Raw genomic sequence first — 16806 nt, 5'->3', positions numbered from 1 at the left:
GTTCACTCAAGAGCTTGGAGGAGAAATTACATTCACAGAAAAATTTATCACCTAACACCCTTCCTATTTGTGTCTGTGAACAGCACGGGACCTAGCTCCCTATGAGAACAGAGCTCTACAAAATCTATGCATTAAGTTTCTGCCAAATCATCCTGTTACCACTGTCATCACTGAGTTTTCCTTCTCTGCCTAATGGAAAAACAGCAGGACTGTTACACAAACAGATATCCCAAAGTCTTCACAGAAAGTCCACCGAACCCAGGAACTAAGAAAATCCCTATCATCTCATTCACAGTGTTGACAGTCACCATGTTGTTCAGCCTTTAACAGGAGAGATAAATTTGTGGTCTTCTGCAGCTAATTCAGAGCTAAAGAATGTAGATTAGTAGAAAGAGAAGACTAAAGGAATATATTATTTGAAAACAAAGGCTAAGAAGTATGCCCACTTCTTTAGGGGAAAAGAAAATGAATGCTTTGAAGACATTTGAGATTATATAGAAAACTATCTGGGTTAGACAAATTACTTTCAAAACTAGAATAAGCACTACTTCTTGTTATACGCACCCACAGGATACCTACTGCAATGGAATCCTGATCTGAGCACAGAAACTCTAAACACCTTTACAACCGTGATAAAAGAAAATTAAAATAATGCCTGTTACAGAGATTATAAGGCTTTATTTTAAGTGATGCTATAATATAGACCGGTTAATCTTCACAACTAACAAAGCAACAGGCCCAAAATGGATTCCTTTTCCTTACTGAAACATTTTTCATTTCAAATACAATTGCTTTCAACTCAAAACTAATATTAGTTTGCACATTAAGTAAATGTTACACCCACAAAGTCATAATGCAGACTACCGTAGTAGAGGCAATGTACTCTACCTGCACAATGACACATGCAATTATCACAAAGCAATATGCCATGTAATTTTATGGCCAATATAATAGACGCAAGTATCAGAAATAAAAGGAAAGAAAAATTCAGCATTTGAAGGTGAGTTGTGAAAGGCAAAGTCCTTAGAGATGGTCTAGCCTGAGTTACAGCTTGCTGCCACCAAGTAAAGGGGTGTTTTGTCAGCCTGTCTTTCTCCACCTTATCCTACCACTCCTAACCATCTGCTATTGCCCTTCTGCTTGTGCTGGCTCCTCTGCTTGCCAAATCCTTTGCTGAGTCAATTCAACTCTTTAACTAGACAGAACTACTCCTTTCTTTTTGCTCCACAATGTTGAAAACTCCCACAGAAGAGTCCAAGAGCCCAAGTGCAAGAGCAAACTAAGGAGTGCATGGCAAGAAGCAGCAAGATGAAACAGGACCTTCTTCTCATCTCAGCTTCCTCCTCTCTTCTCAGCTTAACAGCCTTAGTTGTTTCATGGGTTTTTTTACCATAAGTATGCTTTATAAAGCGTGCAAGGTTCCTTAAAAAGCACTGCACACAAAGGAAAACACTGAGATTTCATCACTGTCCTTCCTAAACAAGGACAACCAGCACTGGCTTCAGGTTGCAAAAACTACTGTTGTACATACAGACGTGCAATGCACTAAATGCAGTAAGAGCTGTGTGCTCAATTTGTCTTGGTTGCACATCTGAACTCTGTGCTCTGAGTAGATCTGGGGACAAGCTGAACACTGCTGCAGAAATTACATTCTCTAGCCAGAAAGTAGACATACTGGGGTTCAGATCAATGAAACAACTTCACTGTTACAACTCCTCATTCACATGGCTTGGCCCTGGGGTGCAACCTGCAGCTGTGACTTGAGTGCATGAGCTCAGGGAGAGGAAAACCCCTCCAGTAGGCAATCAGCAAGCTGAGGGAGGAACTCCCTAAATCCATCCACAGGGTATGCTGAGGGGAGGGCACTTGTATCCTTTTTGAAGCTTTGCCACCAGACAAAAAAGAATGAAAGTCATGAGACCAGGAGGAAAGGAGGTAAGCTCAAAGACAATGGCGTTTAACTAGGGAAGAAACTTAACTAATTTTAAAGAGATCAAGCATTTTGTTATCAGATGAAGAATACTCTGAAAATTCAAGACTGCACATAATCTGAGAAATTAAACGATGGAAGAGCAATTAGTAGGAATTGGCTTAAGACACATATTTACAGGTTTCATGTAAGTTTTTGCAGTTTACTGCAAAATAACAAGACTTTAGGTTGAGGAGTGTGTTATGTAAATATAGACATGCAGAGTACATATTTATAAGCCTGCTGTTGTAACACAAGGATAATGAAACAAAATAAGAACATCTGTTGGAATGTTAAGTGTCTTTCTAATTAAATACAATAGCTGAATGAATCAATTCATTACCAACAAGTCTGGTTTATTATCGCATTAATACAGCTGGTTAATATTACGAGGAAATTAGCACAGGAACTTGAAATGATCCTAAACCAAAAATGAATGCAACAAAGATATACAGGCAAATAAAGGAGCCCAAACAATGAGTAAAAGACTGAGGTTTTTAGACATGTAAAGAACAAAGGGGAGAAACAAGAACAGGAAAACAAAAGACACCTAGCAAACCTGGCACTCCACACTAGCAGCACAACAGATGTAGGAAACAGAAAGCCTGAGCACCCTCCCCCCAAGCTCACACTGATTACATGGCAAAACCATTTAGTTACCAAAATGACCAAACCCCCAGATATGATACATGAGGGAACCAAGCTGGATTCCTATAGCTAATTCTGCACAAAGCAGTGCTGTGTTTAAAACTCATAGGAAAATGAGTGGTTTGAAAGCTTTGTCTAGCACTGAAGCTGTTTTGAGATATAATGAAAAAGAACATTGAGAAGCACTGGCTTGACACTTGAAATACACATGACAGCTTCCCTGTTTTGCAGCCTTGGCACTGCAGCATCTATTTGTTGGCACAGCAGCATCCCCTAATTTGTGGTCATATTCTTGGAAGAGATTTTATACTCATTGCAGGATTTTTCCTTTGTTTTCTAGAGTATAAAAGATAGATGACTAATGACTTGCCAAATAAACAGTATTCAAAACTAAAACTCAGAATAATGGAAATGAACCACCCTGTCATCATCCTCACCAATGCTACATGAAAACATGTTCCTTAGCTAAAGAAGAACCAATGTACATAACCATTTCCCACCTCTGTATATGAAAGCGCTCAAGTACTTCTATTAAGCTGAATTGAGTCTGAGCTCATAAGGAATTATTTAGATATTACTTCTGCTTGTTAACACACTACGAATGATACTTAGTTAAAATGTCCATTTGCTTTAGGAGACAGCACATCTTGTAGCTTCCCCCAAGATCAGTCTGTCTCAACCCTGCCTGGGTTTTCATTGAATGCAAATGAGCACTTCAAAAGAGTACTTAATCCTACAGCTAAACCTTGTCAGTTTTACAGAAACTGCACATATTCTGCAGCATCCGCTGTCTGGGAGTATGAGAATTTTACTCCAGCCAAATGACAGCTTTAAGAAAAGCTGTGAGTTACCAAATCCTAGTATCTCAGCAGAGTTTCTTTAGAGCAGGTGTCTGCTGGGAGCTGGAACTAACAGAAATACAACTGTGCTTAATAGCCATATTTAACAGGGCTGCTCTGTCGGGGAGCTTAGGATGTTGCAGTTTCATCAGCATGAACAAGTGTTGCTATGGGTACCAGAGCACAGGCATCAGAATACAAGTGAATAGAGGGAGTGTGAAAGTGATTAATAAAAATGTGAAGTGTTGGAATTTTAATAAAACAAAACCAATTTGCTTGCCAATAAGATCATGTTTAAATAATAGACTACATTACTTCCCAGTTCACGTGCCACTGCTCGTTATCTTCCTGCGTGAGCCCAGACAAACCCCTACATCAATAAAAATAAAGACCAGAGCAAACCCACTGTTCTCCCACTGAGAAGGATGCACATGCACACACACACTAATTAAAGTGACCCTAATAAACATTCATAACAACATTTAAGTGTTGATGTTAATATGCAATTTATAAATATTTAACACACTACAGACAAGTCCTGTGCAAGCTCAAAGCCACGTAATACCTCATTCCTGGGTAAATGGTATGGACTTACATTAGTGTAACTAAATACAGGGTTTGATATCTTGGTCGCAAACATGAAATGATACTTATCTACTACAGAATGAATTTTTGAATAATTTTATTGCACTACTTAGAGCTACTCTGATTTCTTATAACTGTTGTTACAGAAAATTAGTACTATTTCTTGTCTACAGAACATCTAAAAAATGAAAAGGTAGTATTGCAGGAGCATCTGTGTCATACTCAAAATACAAAGTCAATTCCTACTTTTAGCCGAACTAGGGAAACATATCTTACCCTAAGTACTAAATGAATCTATGTTGATTCATTTTTCCCCACCTTCCCTGTCCAAAAGTTGGAATTAAAAATGCACAGCAACATTAATTCCTATGAGTGACAACCCATGTGATCATTAGGAGCAGAACTTCCACTTTACTGTTTCATTAAACAATGAAGGCTGTAGTCTGGACTCCACTTAACAGCGGTATTTTCTTTCCTTTAGCAATGTCTTGAAAATACCTCCCAAGTCCTAACACATCCACTCACACCTACTTTTGCCAGTTAATAAATTCTTACCAATTCCTTTGGGGTGCCTTAAGATTTGCTCATGTTGCTTCCCTCAGCTATGGGTGCTGCTCTGGGCTCGCAGGACAGCTCATGTCTATTCCATAGAAGTGGCACTGTGACTGGTAAGCAGTTTTTCATTGCTACCATGGTCAAAACATGCTCTTGAGTTTCAGCACACCAGTCTTCCACACCTGTGGCTATACCTTTCTAACCCCACTCTGCCCACTCCTCCACAATGCCCTTAGCAGAGCTTTCCTCTTCTGAATACCTTCAGCACTCAGCTCTCCTCATGAGTGTGACAGGGGAATCAGACACCAAGCTCAGTTTAATTCCTTAAGCAATTTTCCATAAAACTTAATTCTTAATTACTTCCACCCCTCCCTCTGCTCCCTGCCCACTACCCAACCCCCCTGCAGTACACACATTGCACACAGGAGTTACATCACCAGCCATCTCCCTCTCAACTTTCTCCCCATAAGAACACTTGTTTACCTTTGTCACACAGCCTCCCCAAAGCTTTTCCTTTCCTGAATTTTAGCTTTGGATGCAGTTTTTCCTGCAACTGCTGTGGTTAGTTCTACAAACATTTACTTGTACAAACACTTCATACTTACATGAAAAATCTTATTCAGTTCAGAGAGCTATTCGACTTCTTATTCACCCCAATGTATTTTCAAGATGAGAACTGTAGATCATGAATACAAGGAGGCTGTCTTAAAGAACATCTATAAAGAACTGCACTGGTCTACACTTTCCTTTTTTAATAGAAAAGCAATAAAGCAAATCAAGATGACTCTGAAGGGGTACTCACTGGTTTTCCCTGACGTTTTGTCTGTACTTAACGTTTAATTTTAAAAACTGAAATTTATGAGTCACTTAGGCTTGTATGAATTATTATACTAATCTCCAGATAATAGGGCACTTCAATAAAAAAGATATTTTTAAAGTAAACAATACTGACCTTTTCTTGTTTAGTGGGGTAAGATGACATGATAGACATGGAGAGCTGAGATCCACATTATGTACTAAAAACAGGGACTAAAGGAGCAGTGGCTAAAACTTACACTGTTATCTGGAAAGATCAACAAGGTAATTATGTCGCCTGAAAGAAGAGGTAGAAAATACCCAACACAATAAGTTGAAATGGAAGGACAAAAGTGATTACCTTGGTTCTTTCTTTGTACTTATCACCCAAATCTAGTAAAAAAATAGTACCTTTTTCCTGTTTGCCTTACTATTTAATACAAAGGCATATCAAAGGCATCATAATAATGCATAAACAACCAACTGAGGTATAAAGACTGAGTTTCTGCTATTTTCAGATGAAAACGAAATTCCTCCCCCTCCCCCCCCCAAAAAAAAAAAAGTAGTATAAATTCGTGCCAAGCTGGTAAGACTGACATGCAAAAACTTTTACACATACGCACTGGAAGATGCCACAAGTAAAGACGTGTACGTGAATTCAGTACCTGCCTATGTTGTTACCACTGCCACTGTTCTGCTGGCTCCTCTGCAAACATTAGTAAGCTAGAAATAGGCACATCTTAGCTCCATTTACTGTGACCTTAGCTCTTCCACAAAGAATGGATCTTAACGACGTGTTTAATAAGGATAGAATACTTTTAGTTACAATATATCTTTGCGGTGCCTTTAACAACTACTGTACTAAGCCTAGCAACTTTTATGCCGGCATTACAGTTAATTAGTTTACTTCTTGTTAGCATTATTTAGCAGAGATCAATAATTCTTTATTACAAGGATTTTTCTTATCTTTTCTCTCCTCACCTGTCCTTTTCCTCTAATAAGATTCAATTTCCAAGCACGTTTATCCTCTTGATGTTAAAAGGATTGCCTAGTCGTTTTTTTTTAAATGATTGCTTTACATTCTGTAGCTAAAGGAAAGGCTGTGTGATTTGCCTTTAAAACCTTAAAGGCCTGCTTTAGCCATTCTTAAGAGACACCTCCATGTCATTATGATAGGAATTTTTACCATGTTCCTGACTAAAACGTTGTGTCCCAGGGTTTATAACTCTTTTCCACTGGTAAACTCTCCTTGAAAAAGGCAACCATTTGAGAAAAACAACTAAAAATAGCGGACATTGTAATTTTAAATGTCACCTTTTTTTTTTTTCCAGACTTGTATAAATTAGAACTAACCTCAGAGTGCATCCTGATGTATTTTGGTTTTATACTGAAAGAACAGGTATTCTGACCAAGCTTCCTGATACTCAGAAAGCCTCCAAGACTGAATTGTTTAACTGAATTTTATACTTAATGAAGAATCGGCAGAAGGAAGAGGCCCTGTGGTGTCAGCAGCTCTGTGGTCTGTTGCTGCTTTCTCAGTGAACTGGTGCTTTTCCAGATGGAGAGTAGCAAAATAAGTTGTTTCTACTTTCAGAATCAAACCTCCATAAACTGGTATTCAAACTAGAAAAACAATGGCTGAAAAGGAAAGTTCATTTTAGCGTGCAGTGATGTGGATCAACTTAGTTCAGCCTAATTGATATCTTAGTTCAGGAAAACAAAGCATTGACTGTATTTCAAATAATCCACTATTTATAGTATTTATAAATAGATTTTTGAAAATTAGTTTCAGAGGAAAGCATTTTCAAGTCAGAGCTTAAACACTAACGTCTTAAGAGATCAAAGGCACATCTCACAGCAGGCTTTTTCTATGAGCATATTCTGACTTTGTACCAGAGCTTAAAATAAATATTTTTGTGATACTGGACTTAATTTCTCTTGTCCTTCAAACTTCATTAAACATATAACACAAATCTTGACTTTCTAAGTATAATATTCACTTACTAACTCATACTGCTAACGTAGCTCATGAACATGGATGGTAAAATAATTGAAGTTAACTTCCTCAAGAAACAGAATTAGAATGTTAGAATTAGTGGTACAGGTTGTTTATGTTTTTCAAGCAACATTTTGCTAACTGTATAAATACATGCAGACTCCTGAACATTAAATTAGTACAGTAACAACACAGGCTGCATGTTTTCATCCCATACAAGACAAAATCAAATTAAAACCTCAAGCAGGATGTTTTCGGTTACATACCAGTCTTCAGAGAAAAAGCTCTGTCTCATTTATTCATGCATTACTGAGTCATAATAAAATTCAGTGCTGGCATACTGGTCAAGACAAATGATAGAAAAATGCTGCGATGACAGCACTATCACTTATTACTGCATGCATTTGTTTCACTGCCATTCCGGTTTTCATATTCTGAGTCTTGTGTACTCCCACTGTAGAACTGCCAGGGCCGACCTGGGGCACACGCTACATATGGACTTGGGCAGTGGTCCTGCATCTCAGGATGCTGTGTCATGCTTCCCTGTGCTACCCACCAGCCCTGTCCCTCTTCTTGCATCTCAGCACATCTCTGACCCACACAGGAGTCCTGCCACCACCAATCATCCTCCACCTGCTTTGCACATTGGCTGGGTTCAGAGAGCAGTTTTGGTGCACGAGAACCAGATTCTTCCAGAGTTCAGATACTTACAAAACACATCCAAACCCTTAGGAGAGACATCTGAGTCTAAAACAAGGGGCACTGCTTCAGACAGCTTTGAAACACCTGCACATTCAAGCTGTTTGGTGTGGGAAGACTGACTACATGTAATCCAAAGCAAAAATGTCAAACCACATACTATACAGTTGCAGGGACTGTGGCACCAATTGTCTTTACCTACTGTGCCTTACTACATATTCATATGGACAGAGCCATGCCATACCATACCAGCCTGTGAAGTTGAAACAGATGGCATATCCAGTTATAAAGCTTCTATACCAGAGAGATAAAAAGGATGGTTTTAATCTGCTGCCACTACACAGTGCAAGAAGCAGAAGTAGCTACTCCTTGGGGGTGGAGCTACAGATGACAAATGGGAGGATGACATCTCAATGAGCAGGAATCACGTAGAAGCAGCTGGGTCATTTCACACTGGTCACTGTCTGTCAGTCATAAAAATCAGAGAAAAATATACAGAATTGGAAAAAAAAAACATCGGAAATAGTGAAAACACAAGTTAAAAAAAAAAATAAAGAGGAAAGTTGAAGAAACCCAGTTGAAATAAATCACTAAGAACAGACAGGTCTGTCTGGGAGTTTTGGACCACTGAAGCCACTGCCGAAAGAAATATCTACAACAATTTCTCATTTATAGGTGTACTATAGCAAGAATTAGGAGAGAGTAGCAAACAAGCAGTGAATATGGAATTACCAGCTGGGAAACCAGGCCTTGATATCAATGATCAGACATCAGACTTACAACTGTATTATTCCCTATAGTGCCAACATATTAAAAGTTGACACTTAGTATTGTACACTGATGATCTAAAATCCTTTATAATCAGAGAACAAACTCAAGCGAAACACAACAGCCTTTTCATTTACTTCATAATTACAACTTGACTGCTGTAAAATGTAGCATCTTTTGAAAAATCAATAAAGACTCCAGCTGAGCACTCCTGGTTCCATACCATAACCAAAGTTTCAAACACGGTACTATTTCTGTACGAAATAATTTGAGCACTTCACATTTGTACATCAAAAAATGTTATTGCTTGTACTACAGGGCACAAATCTACTGCTCTTTGAAGTGGGGCTGGAACAGAGCAGCTCCCTAACATAAACCTGTACTGCATAAACATCCACACACATTACATTTGTACCCTTCTATCTGGCATATTCTTACTGAGGAAAACTGCTCGTGCACCCCCAACTTACCTAAGCCTACTGCTTAGCAGTTTGGCTTCATTTAAAAATTTGCACATAATATCACAAGCTAAGCAGTAGTTTCAGTTTTGATATATGGCTTTAATGGTACTGACCAATTCATCATTTAATTCAACAATTATCAGGTCACTGGACCTTATTTTTTCTGGGTGACTGAAGACAACTACTGTGCAAAGAACCTGCATGCACACATATGCATGCCCCTGACTCCAGTGGGACACCAGTCAGGATGATGTGCCAAGCGTTTCACAAGCACAAGTTTTGTGGTTTAAAGTTGCACAAACCTTACCCCATTTCTTCTCTCCCAGGTCTTCAATGCCATGGTCTTTCCTACATTGTGCGGGGCTTTTATTGATGCAATATTTAAAGCCATTCTGAAAGCTGCATAGAAAGACATTCAAACGCTTTCAGGCTTTTCTCCTGGCTTCAGCCCACTGGGAGCTCATGGATAAGGATGTGAAGCAGAAGCCTCAGGGAGAGTCTGGGAGCAGTTGTAGTTTTAGGATGCAGATGCTCACACAAGGATGAAGAGTTCTAGCAGAATTTGCAAGATAGGACCTGATGGAAAGAAGCCCACAGGGCTGGGAAGGGTTATGAAAGCTGTTTGGACAGACAAGAATTTCACCTATACTGAAGTTAAAATACTTAACACTTTTAATTTCATTGTATTTCAGCCCTTTTTCCCCTTTCCCTGTTCACTTTTATTATAACAAGACCCTGTCTTAAACCCTGCATCCCTTCGAGTCTCAAAGGGAGAAGCCTGTCATCTATTTATAGGACACGCACACCTTGCGGCAGGCATCACTGGCAACAAGGATTTACAACTTCCACAAAACCAGTACTCCCCTGTAAAAAGAAAATAAAACAGTGAACAAGGTGTTTCAATAGGTGTAACAAACTATCCTGGCGTCTGTGTTACACTTTGAACATTTAAAACACTAGTAATACCTCCCTAGTCCACACCTCTACCTCTAAACAAAGCAGGTCTACATCTATTATTTATTCAGGTAATTCTTACCCGCTTCGAATAAGATTCAGGCATTTCTTAATACTGAGACAGTTTAAAGGTCTTCATCAATCTGTGGACTGATGAGCCACCAACCACTGTTGCTCTACTACAGGTAACAGAAGGCCTGAGCAGAGATTTCAAACAACTTAAAGGCTTTAACATGCAAACAAGTTATCATGTTTAAGCTGTGTACATGCTCACCAGGGCATGTGAAGCAGCTTACTTCTCAAAGAGCTCGAGATAGTATATAGAACAGCTGACGCTTGATGGTTTGTTCATGTATCAAAGCCTTTACCTGCTACTGAGTGGGAGAGAATTGGCTTAGATTACTGGAATTAAGATTACTGGAATTAAATACAGCTGTATGTCCACTAGTAGGCAGTTAAAGACATTAGATCTAACAAGGATAAAGGCCATCCATCTTTGCTTTTATAAGCTACCAAAGTTTTCTAAATTCAGAGAAAACTAAATAACAAGCCTTTATTATTAAAAAAAAAAACAAAAGTAATAATAATAATAAAGTAAGAGCCTTTACTTTTATTATTTTGGAGAATATAATATATCCTACACGTTGTGCTAACGGGAATTACATACTCATGCCAAGGTGTGGGGATGCCCCTTTGTCTTCAGATCAAATACACTGCACATATGTAACACAATTATTTGTCAGACTATGGAAGGATCGCAGGCAGATCAGATCTATATTACCAAGCAATACAATATATTACATATTAATCCATAACTACCATGCAGTTACTCAATTTCACTTGCATATTGTATATTCACTTGTATATTCCCCCACTATAATTTTTTAAAGAAATGTGCTATGAAGGCTAAAAGCACTAAAATCTTGGTGTAACAGTTTGTCATGGTTTAAGCCCAGCCAGCAACCCAGAACCACAGAGCTGCTTGCTCACTTCCCCTTCTTCTTCCCCCCAACTCCCAGAGGGATGGAGAGGAGAACAGAAAGAATATAACTCCCACGCATTGAGATAAGAACAGTCCAGCAACTAAGGTATAACGCAAACCACTGCTGCTACCACCAATAATAATAATGATAAGGGAAGTAACAAGGGAAGAGAATACAACCGCTCACCACCCACTGACCGATACCCAGCCCGACCCAAGCAGTGATCTAGCCCTTCTGTGTTACTGCCCCCAGTTTAAATACTGGGTATGACGTGCTGTGGTATGGAATACCTCTTTGGCTAGTTTGGGTCAGGTATCCTGTCTTTGCTTCCTCCAGGCTTCCCCTCCTCCCTGGCAGAGCATGAGACTCACAAAGTCCTTGGTCGGAGTAAATGTTACTGAGCAGCAACTAAAACCATGGGTGTTATCAGCACTGTTCCCAGGCTGAAAATCAAAAAAACAGGACTGCACCAGCTACTAAGGACAAAAATGACTGCTACTGCTGAACCCAGGACACAGTTACATTAAAAGATTTTGTCTTTTCAAACACAGAAACACATAAAAGGTGATTTTACCAATAACTTAGTAATTCCCAGTCCTCCACAAGATCCATATGCTTAATTAGATAACTGCTTAAAGTGACTATGAGATTGTATTTTTAATTAAAAATAGCAACAAATGCTCTTAAAACATTTTAAAATAATACTGTTTTAGGAGACTCATTCTTGTAATCATACTAAAATAATTGAGTCACACTTACAGAATTAATTAGTGAACCTGCCCTCCAGGTGCAATTGCTAGTTGTTTAGTTCACAATGATTAACCTGTGGCAAACCAAGATCCTTTTTAGAGCTTATAATGCCTGCTGGTAGAGGGAATCCGCTCTCTAAAAATCTCTGGTATGGGAGAAGCTCAGATCTTGAAATCCTCCACTGAACACCTACATTTAACCCAACACACAGAACACCAGTTGTACGCTGGATGCACCGTGGGGAGAGAACTACGGATACAACCATGCTTATGAACATTTGGAACTGGCCAGGGTTTTAAAGAAAGGGTACTGAGTAGGATACCAGCCTCAAACCATCTAACAGAAACTAGCAGATAGAGGTAGGCTGATAGAGGCCGATGTCTGAAGAACTCTGATGAATGAACAAAGAAGTTGCAGCTGTATGCTTGGGGCAATGGCTGCTCTCTCACCTTGCTGGGGTTTTCACCTATGGCATCATCAGACAGCCACTCCCTGTTCATAGCCACACACGCTGTATGAAGATGCAGGAGATAACCCACAGCAACCTGCTCACTCAGGGCTCATCTGAATAGGAGGTGTAGTATAAGGGTGCATGGGGTGGGAGGGCATCTGGTTCATTGTTTGGTTAAGGACCATTCAGTATATATATATATGTATATATTAAAAAAGTAACAAGGGAAGTGGTAGATTACACATAAGCAAACATTAATGAGCAGGTGATAACAGAGACAGTAACTCATCTTTTGTCAGTACAGGAACTAATGCCATTAAAGGAACTACTGAGGCACAGCCTTACACAGGTTCAACCTCAACACTGGCACTGATAAGAAAGGGGAAATGTGATTATCACATGTATTATCATATATTTGGGGCTGTTTGTGGAACTGCGTGAAACTTGCTATGGTATATCAGAAGGGGCTTGCGGAATTATATTTATCTTTTGGGAAATTTAGAGGAGGGGCCTCCTGACGATATTATTGCAGTGACAGCTTCCTTCATGTTTGCTGCTACAAGCTATGTTAGAGGGTGTGGTGGTACAGAACACCTGAGATAAAGCTCATGCTGCACCATTGTAGCCCTGCTGAAGAAGCAGTTCAAGGGTTGTCCTGTCAGTGATACGGTGAAAGGGAATGATACACAGGTATTAAGAGGTGGAAAAGCATTAAAGAAAGAAAATAATAAAAAAAAACCACAAACCACCTCCAACAGAATAAGTATGGAGAAGAGGCGAAAACAGGATCCAGAAGCAGTCTGTGGATAGCAGCTCTTGAGAAACATGGCAACAGAACAGGAGAGGTGGGACCAAAGGAAGAGCTGTGGAGAGCAGAGGCTGGTGGTTCTTGAGGGAAAGGGACAGGACAAAGGGAATACCTGAGCTGGGTGAGAGGGAGAGCAGGAGCAGGAGGGGCTGAAGTAATGTTGGGAGTAACTAGCTGAGGAATTATCAGAGCATCAGAGGGAACTTCTAAGAGGCAGATGACAGGTAAGGAACAGAGACAAGAAATGAAAAGCAGGCTCCAAGCACATGAGAGGACAGTGTGAAAAGCTGGAAGAGCCATGAAGAACAGAAGAGAAAAGCCAGATCAAGCCCTTTTTTTTGCTGATTCACAAGCAAATGGGGCAAATCACAAAGAAGTCTATGAAGACAGTTAACTGGAAGCTAAAATGCCCACCAAATCCTCAGGCTGGCAGAGGCTGGAGCTGCAGAGGGGATACCCTGAGGGCACAGTGATGAGACAGCAAGCCCACCTTCTGGCAGCCAAAACCAAACAGGGCAGAAAGGGTGCTAAGATACACAGGAAAATGACTGGGCCCCAGTCTCAGGTTTAGCTAAAATGAGGAACTACTGGGCATGACATGAGAAACAGCTGAACTTAACAGAGTGAGAAGCATAAAAACCTTGCCAAGGGCACAATGAGGAAGGGCTGGGTTTCAGGTATTTGGGAGGGGCAGTATGTAAGAGGCAGCTGGGCTTCAAAAAGGCCAGGGAGGGAGGGAGGGAGGGAGGGTGGGGGGGGTGGTGGTATGGTGTTGGGTCCTCTGGGGGAGTGAAATCTTGCAAGACACACAGGACTGAGGTATCACTGATACTGTGTGAGGCTGAGATGGCTCAGGTGAGAGCACTGGAAATACCAGGTTTGGTTATGCATCAGGTAGCAAACATCAAGCTGGAACAGTCAGTGAGTAGGAGATCCTCACCTGGAAAGACTCAGTATCTGACCCAGTGGCTGGACAGGGGGCCCAAGGTTCAGGCATGGATGTTAAACAGACTTAGAACCCATGCTGGTATTCAAGCGGCCTGAGAACATGCTTGTGAATCTGAAGAGGATTACATCCTTTGACTTGGACAGAGAAACCTCTCAGGTCTGAGAGGACATGGGAATGACTTTCAACAACAAGGAAAGAGGAACCCCTGGATCCCAGAGTCCACTGAGTTGAGTGGCTCTCACAACACCCTCAGCAGAGAGAACTTAAGAGCTGGGCTAAAGATGCAATGCTTATAGTATCAGGAACAAAACAACTTTCACTAAAATGTCTTCTAGGTAGCAATGAAAAAAGGTAGACTTATGCAAGACCAGTCAAACTTTAGTTTTCCACAGTAAACTGAATTCCCTTAAAAATGGGACACGAGGGAGATGTGGAAGGAATAAGAACAACATGCTGTGCTCTGGCATGGTACACTCCAGCAGCATGGTATTAAAAAGCATTTGAGCACATAAAGACCCGGAGTAGGAAATCGTAACTGCCAGACTGCAGATGAAACTATGAAAGACACACTTCCAGAAGAAACCTCATTTTAAAACACACTGGCAGATGCTGTAAGAAATGTTGATAAGTAGCATAATTAAACTGAACAAATTGTACTGTGGGCAGTGATATGTTTATTAAAAGCCACTTGGTGAAGGGTGCTGGAGGGAACTAACTAGAAAGTAACACAGTCCTGGACTAGAATACAAAAGCACAGGCTTTCCTGCTTTTTCCTTTCTAATAAATAGAAAACAGCAAGACAGGAAAAAACGCTATGCTATTTTCTGATATCCAGTCTCCAAAGAAGTGACATACCTTCTCAGCGGCACATGCAAGTACAAGATGCTGCCAGAGTGACTACTTTTGTAGAATTGAAACCTCTGAAAGAGTAAAGATTTTGCTCAGAGACAGGGAAATGGTAAATATCAGGGTGAGGTATTTCTTTGCCCACAGACAATGCGATTTATGGTATAAGATCTGTGTACTCTAAGCAACTGGGTGCTAAATTAATAATTTTGAAAAGGCTATTTCAGAGATTGGGTATTCTTTGTTCAAGGGAAGAAGAAGGACAGGCTCCGTGCCTAATACAAACATGCTGAAGTCAGTCACCGTTAACATGACAGACAGCAGCTAAAAGGTGGTGGCACAGTTTCAAGACTCCCAGCCAGCGCGTTGGCAGTCTTGTCTTATGGAGACAGGGATAGCCTGGTACATGGATGTCTACAGGCTGAGGTGGAAGTGAGTTTAGCCTGGCACCTATTATTTTGATTTTCAGTAGTGACTTTTACACATTTTGTCACCCTAGAGACTCTAAAGGATCTGTCAGAGGATGCTGTCCTGGGTTCAGCAGTAGTAGTCATTTTTCGCCTTCTTAGTAGCTGGTGCAGTGCTGTGTTTTTGACTTTCAGCCTGGGAACAGCGCTGATGACACTGATGTTTTTAGTTGCTGCTCAGTAGTGTTTACTCTGACCAAGGACTTTGTGAGTCTCATGCTCTGCCAGGGAGGAGGGGAAGCCTGGAGGAAGCAGAGACAGAACACCTGACCCGAACTAGCCAAAGAGGTATTCCATACCACAGCACGTCATACCCAGTATATAAACTGGGGCAGTAACCCAGAAGGGCTAGATCATTGCTTGGGTCGGGCTGGGTGGTGAGCGGTTGTATTCTCTTCCCTTGTCACTTCCCTTATCATTATTATTATTGGTGGCAGCAGCAGTGATTTGTGTTATACCTTAGTTACTGGACTGTTCTTATCTCAATGGCTGGGAGTTATATTCTTTCTATTCTCCTCCCCATCCCTCTGGAGCGGGGTGAGGGAAGGGGGGGAGTGAAAGAGAGACTGCATGGTTCTGATTTATGGCCGTGTTTAAACCAGAACAGATGAAAAGTGAGTTTGGGAGCAAAGTTCACCAGTCCTTTCAATGAGTGCTTGAGCTCATTGATAGGAAAACTGCCCAAGCCTCTGAATTCCAATGAAAAAAACTTTTTTTAGTACTTGTGCTAGTGTCTGTAATAGAGTGACCTGGAAAACCCTCAGGGTAACCTCAGCATCTTTCATACTCCACAGACCTATATACTGTTTCACACAGACTTGCACAGACTGAAGTGCACGTCCTTTACAACAGCTGAGCGGCACAGCTTTGCTGCTGGGTGTAGTTACACCAGTGTGGAAGCACTCTAGACAGGTCTGCCTTTTTCAGGTAGGAGATGCTCATGTCAAAACACTGCAACACATAACTAAAGTAAATGTATTGCTTTAACTACTAGAATAAAGTGATATTATTTTTATGAACAGAAGCAAGGTAGTACTATAGAAACAACAAAAAGGTCACTTAAAGGATCACTTACTACCAAAGTTTGACAGCTAGAAGGATAAACACAGAGTAAGTGCACTCTAACTCTAGGTTTGAAACTGCTTCTTTGCATATGACTTCTTTCCATTGTGCCCTTCGCACTATCAGTGACTTAAAAAGTCAACATACTTTGACAGTAGAGGCTAAAAGCCAACTGAACTGAAAAAACCCAAACCCTCCTTTCTTAAATGTAAAAACATTAA

At 40.5% G+C, this 16806-nt stretch overlaps 1 protein-coding gene across 2 annotated transcripts in view; it reads right to left on the bottom strand.

Moving 5' to 3' along the window:
- The window catches only part of ZNF277 (zinc finger protein 277), a 53132-nt gene that overhangs the window by 35098 nt on the left and 1228 nt on the right, over positions 1-16806 (bottom strand). The window lies entirely within an intron of this gene.

The sequence above is a fragment of the Pezoporus wallicus genome, unplaced genomic scaffold (assembly GCF_028554395.1).
Source record: "Pezoporus wallicus isolate ANWC-B61680 ecotype Strahan unplaced genomic scaffold, APGP_CSIRO_Pwel_v1 contig_7274, whole genome shotgun sequence".
NCBI classification, from domain to species: Eukaryota; Metazoa; Chordata; class Aves; order Psittaciformes; family Psittacidae; genus Pezoporus; species Pezoporus wallicus.
The sequence above is the reverse complement of the archived record's forward strand: the minus strand, read 5'-3'. Positions and strand labels throughout refer to the sequence as shown.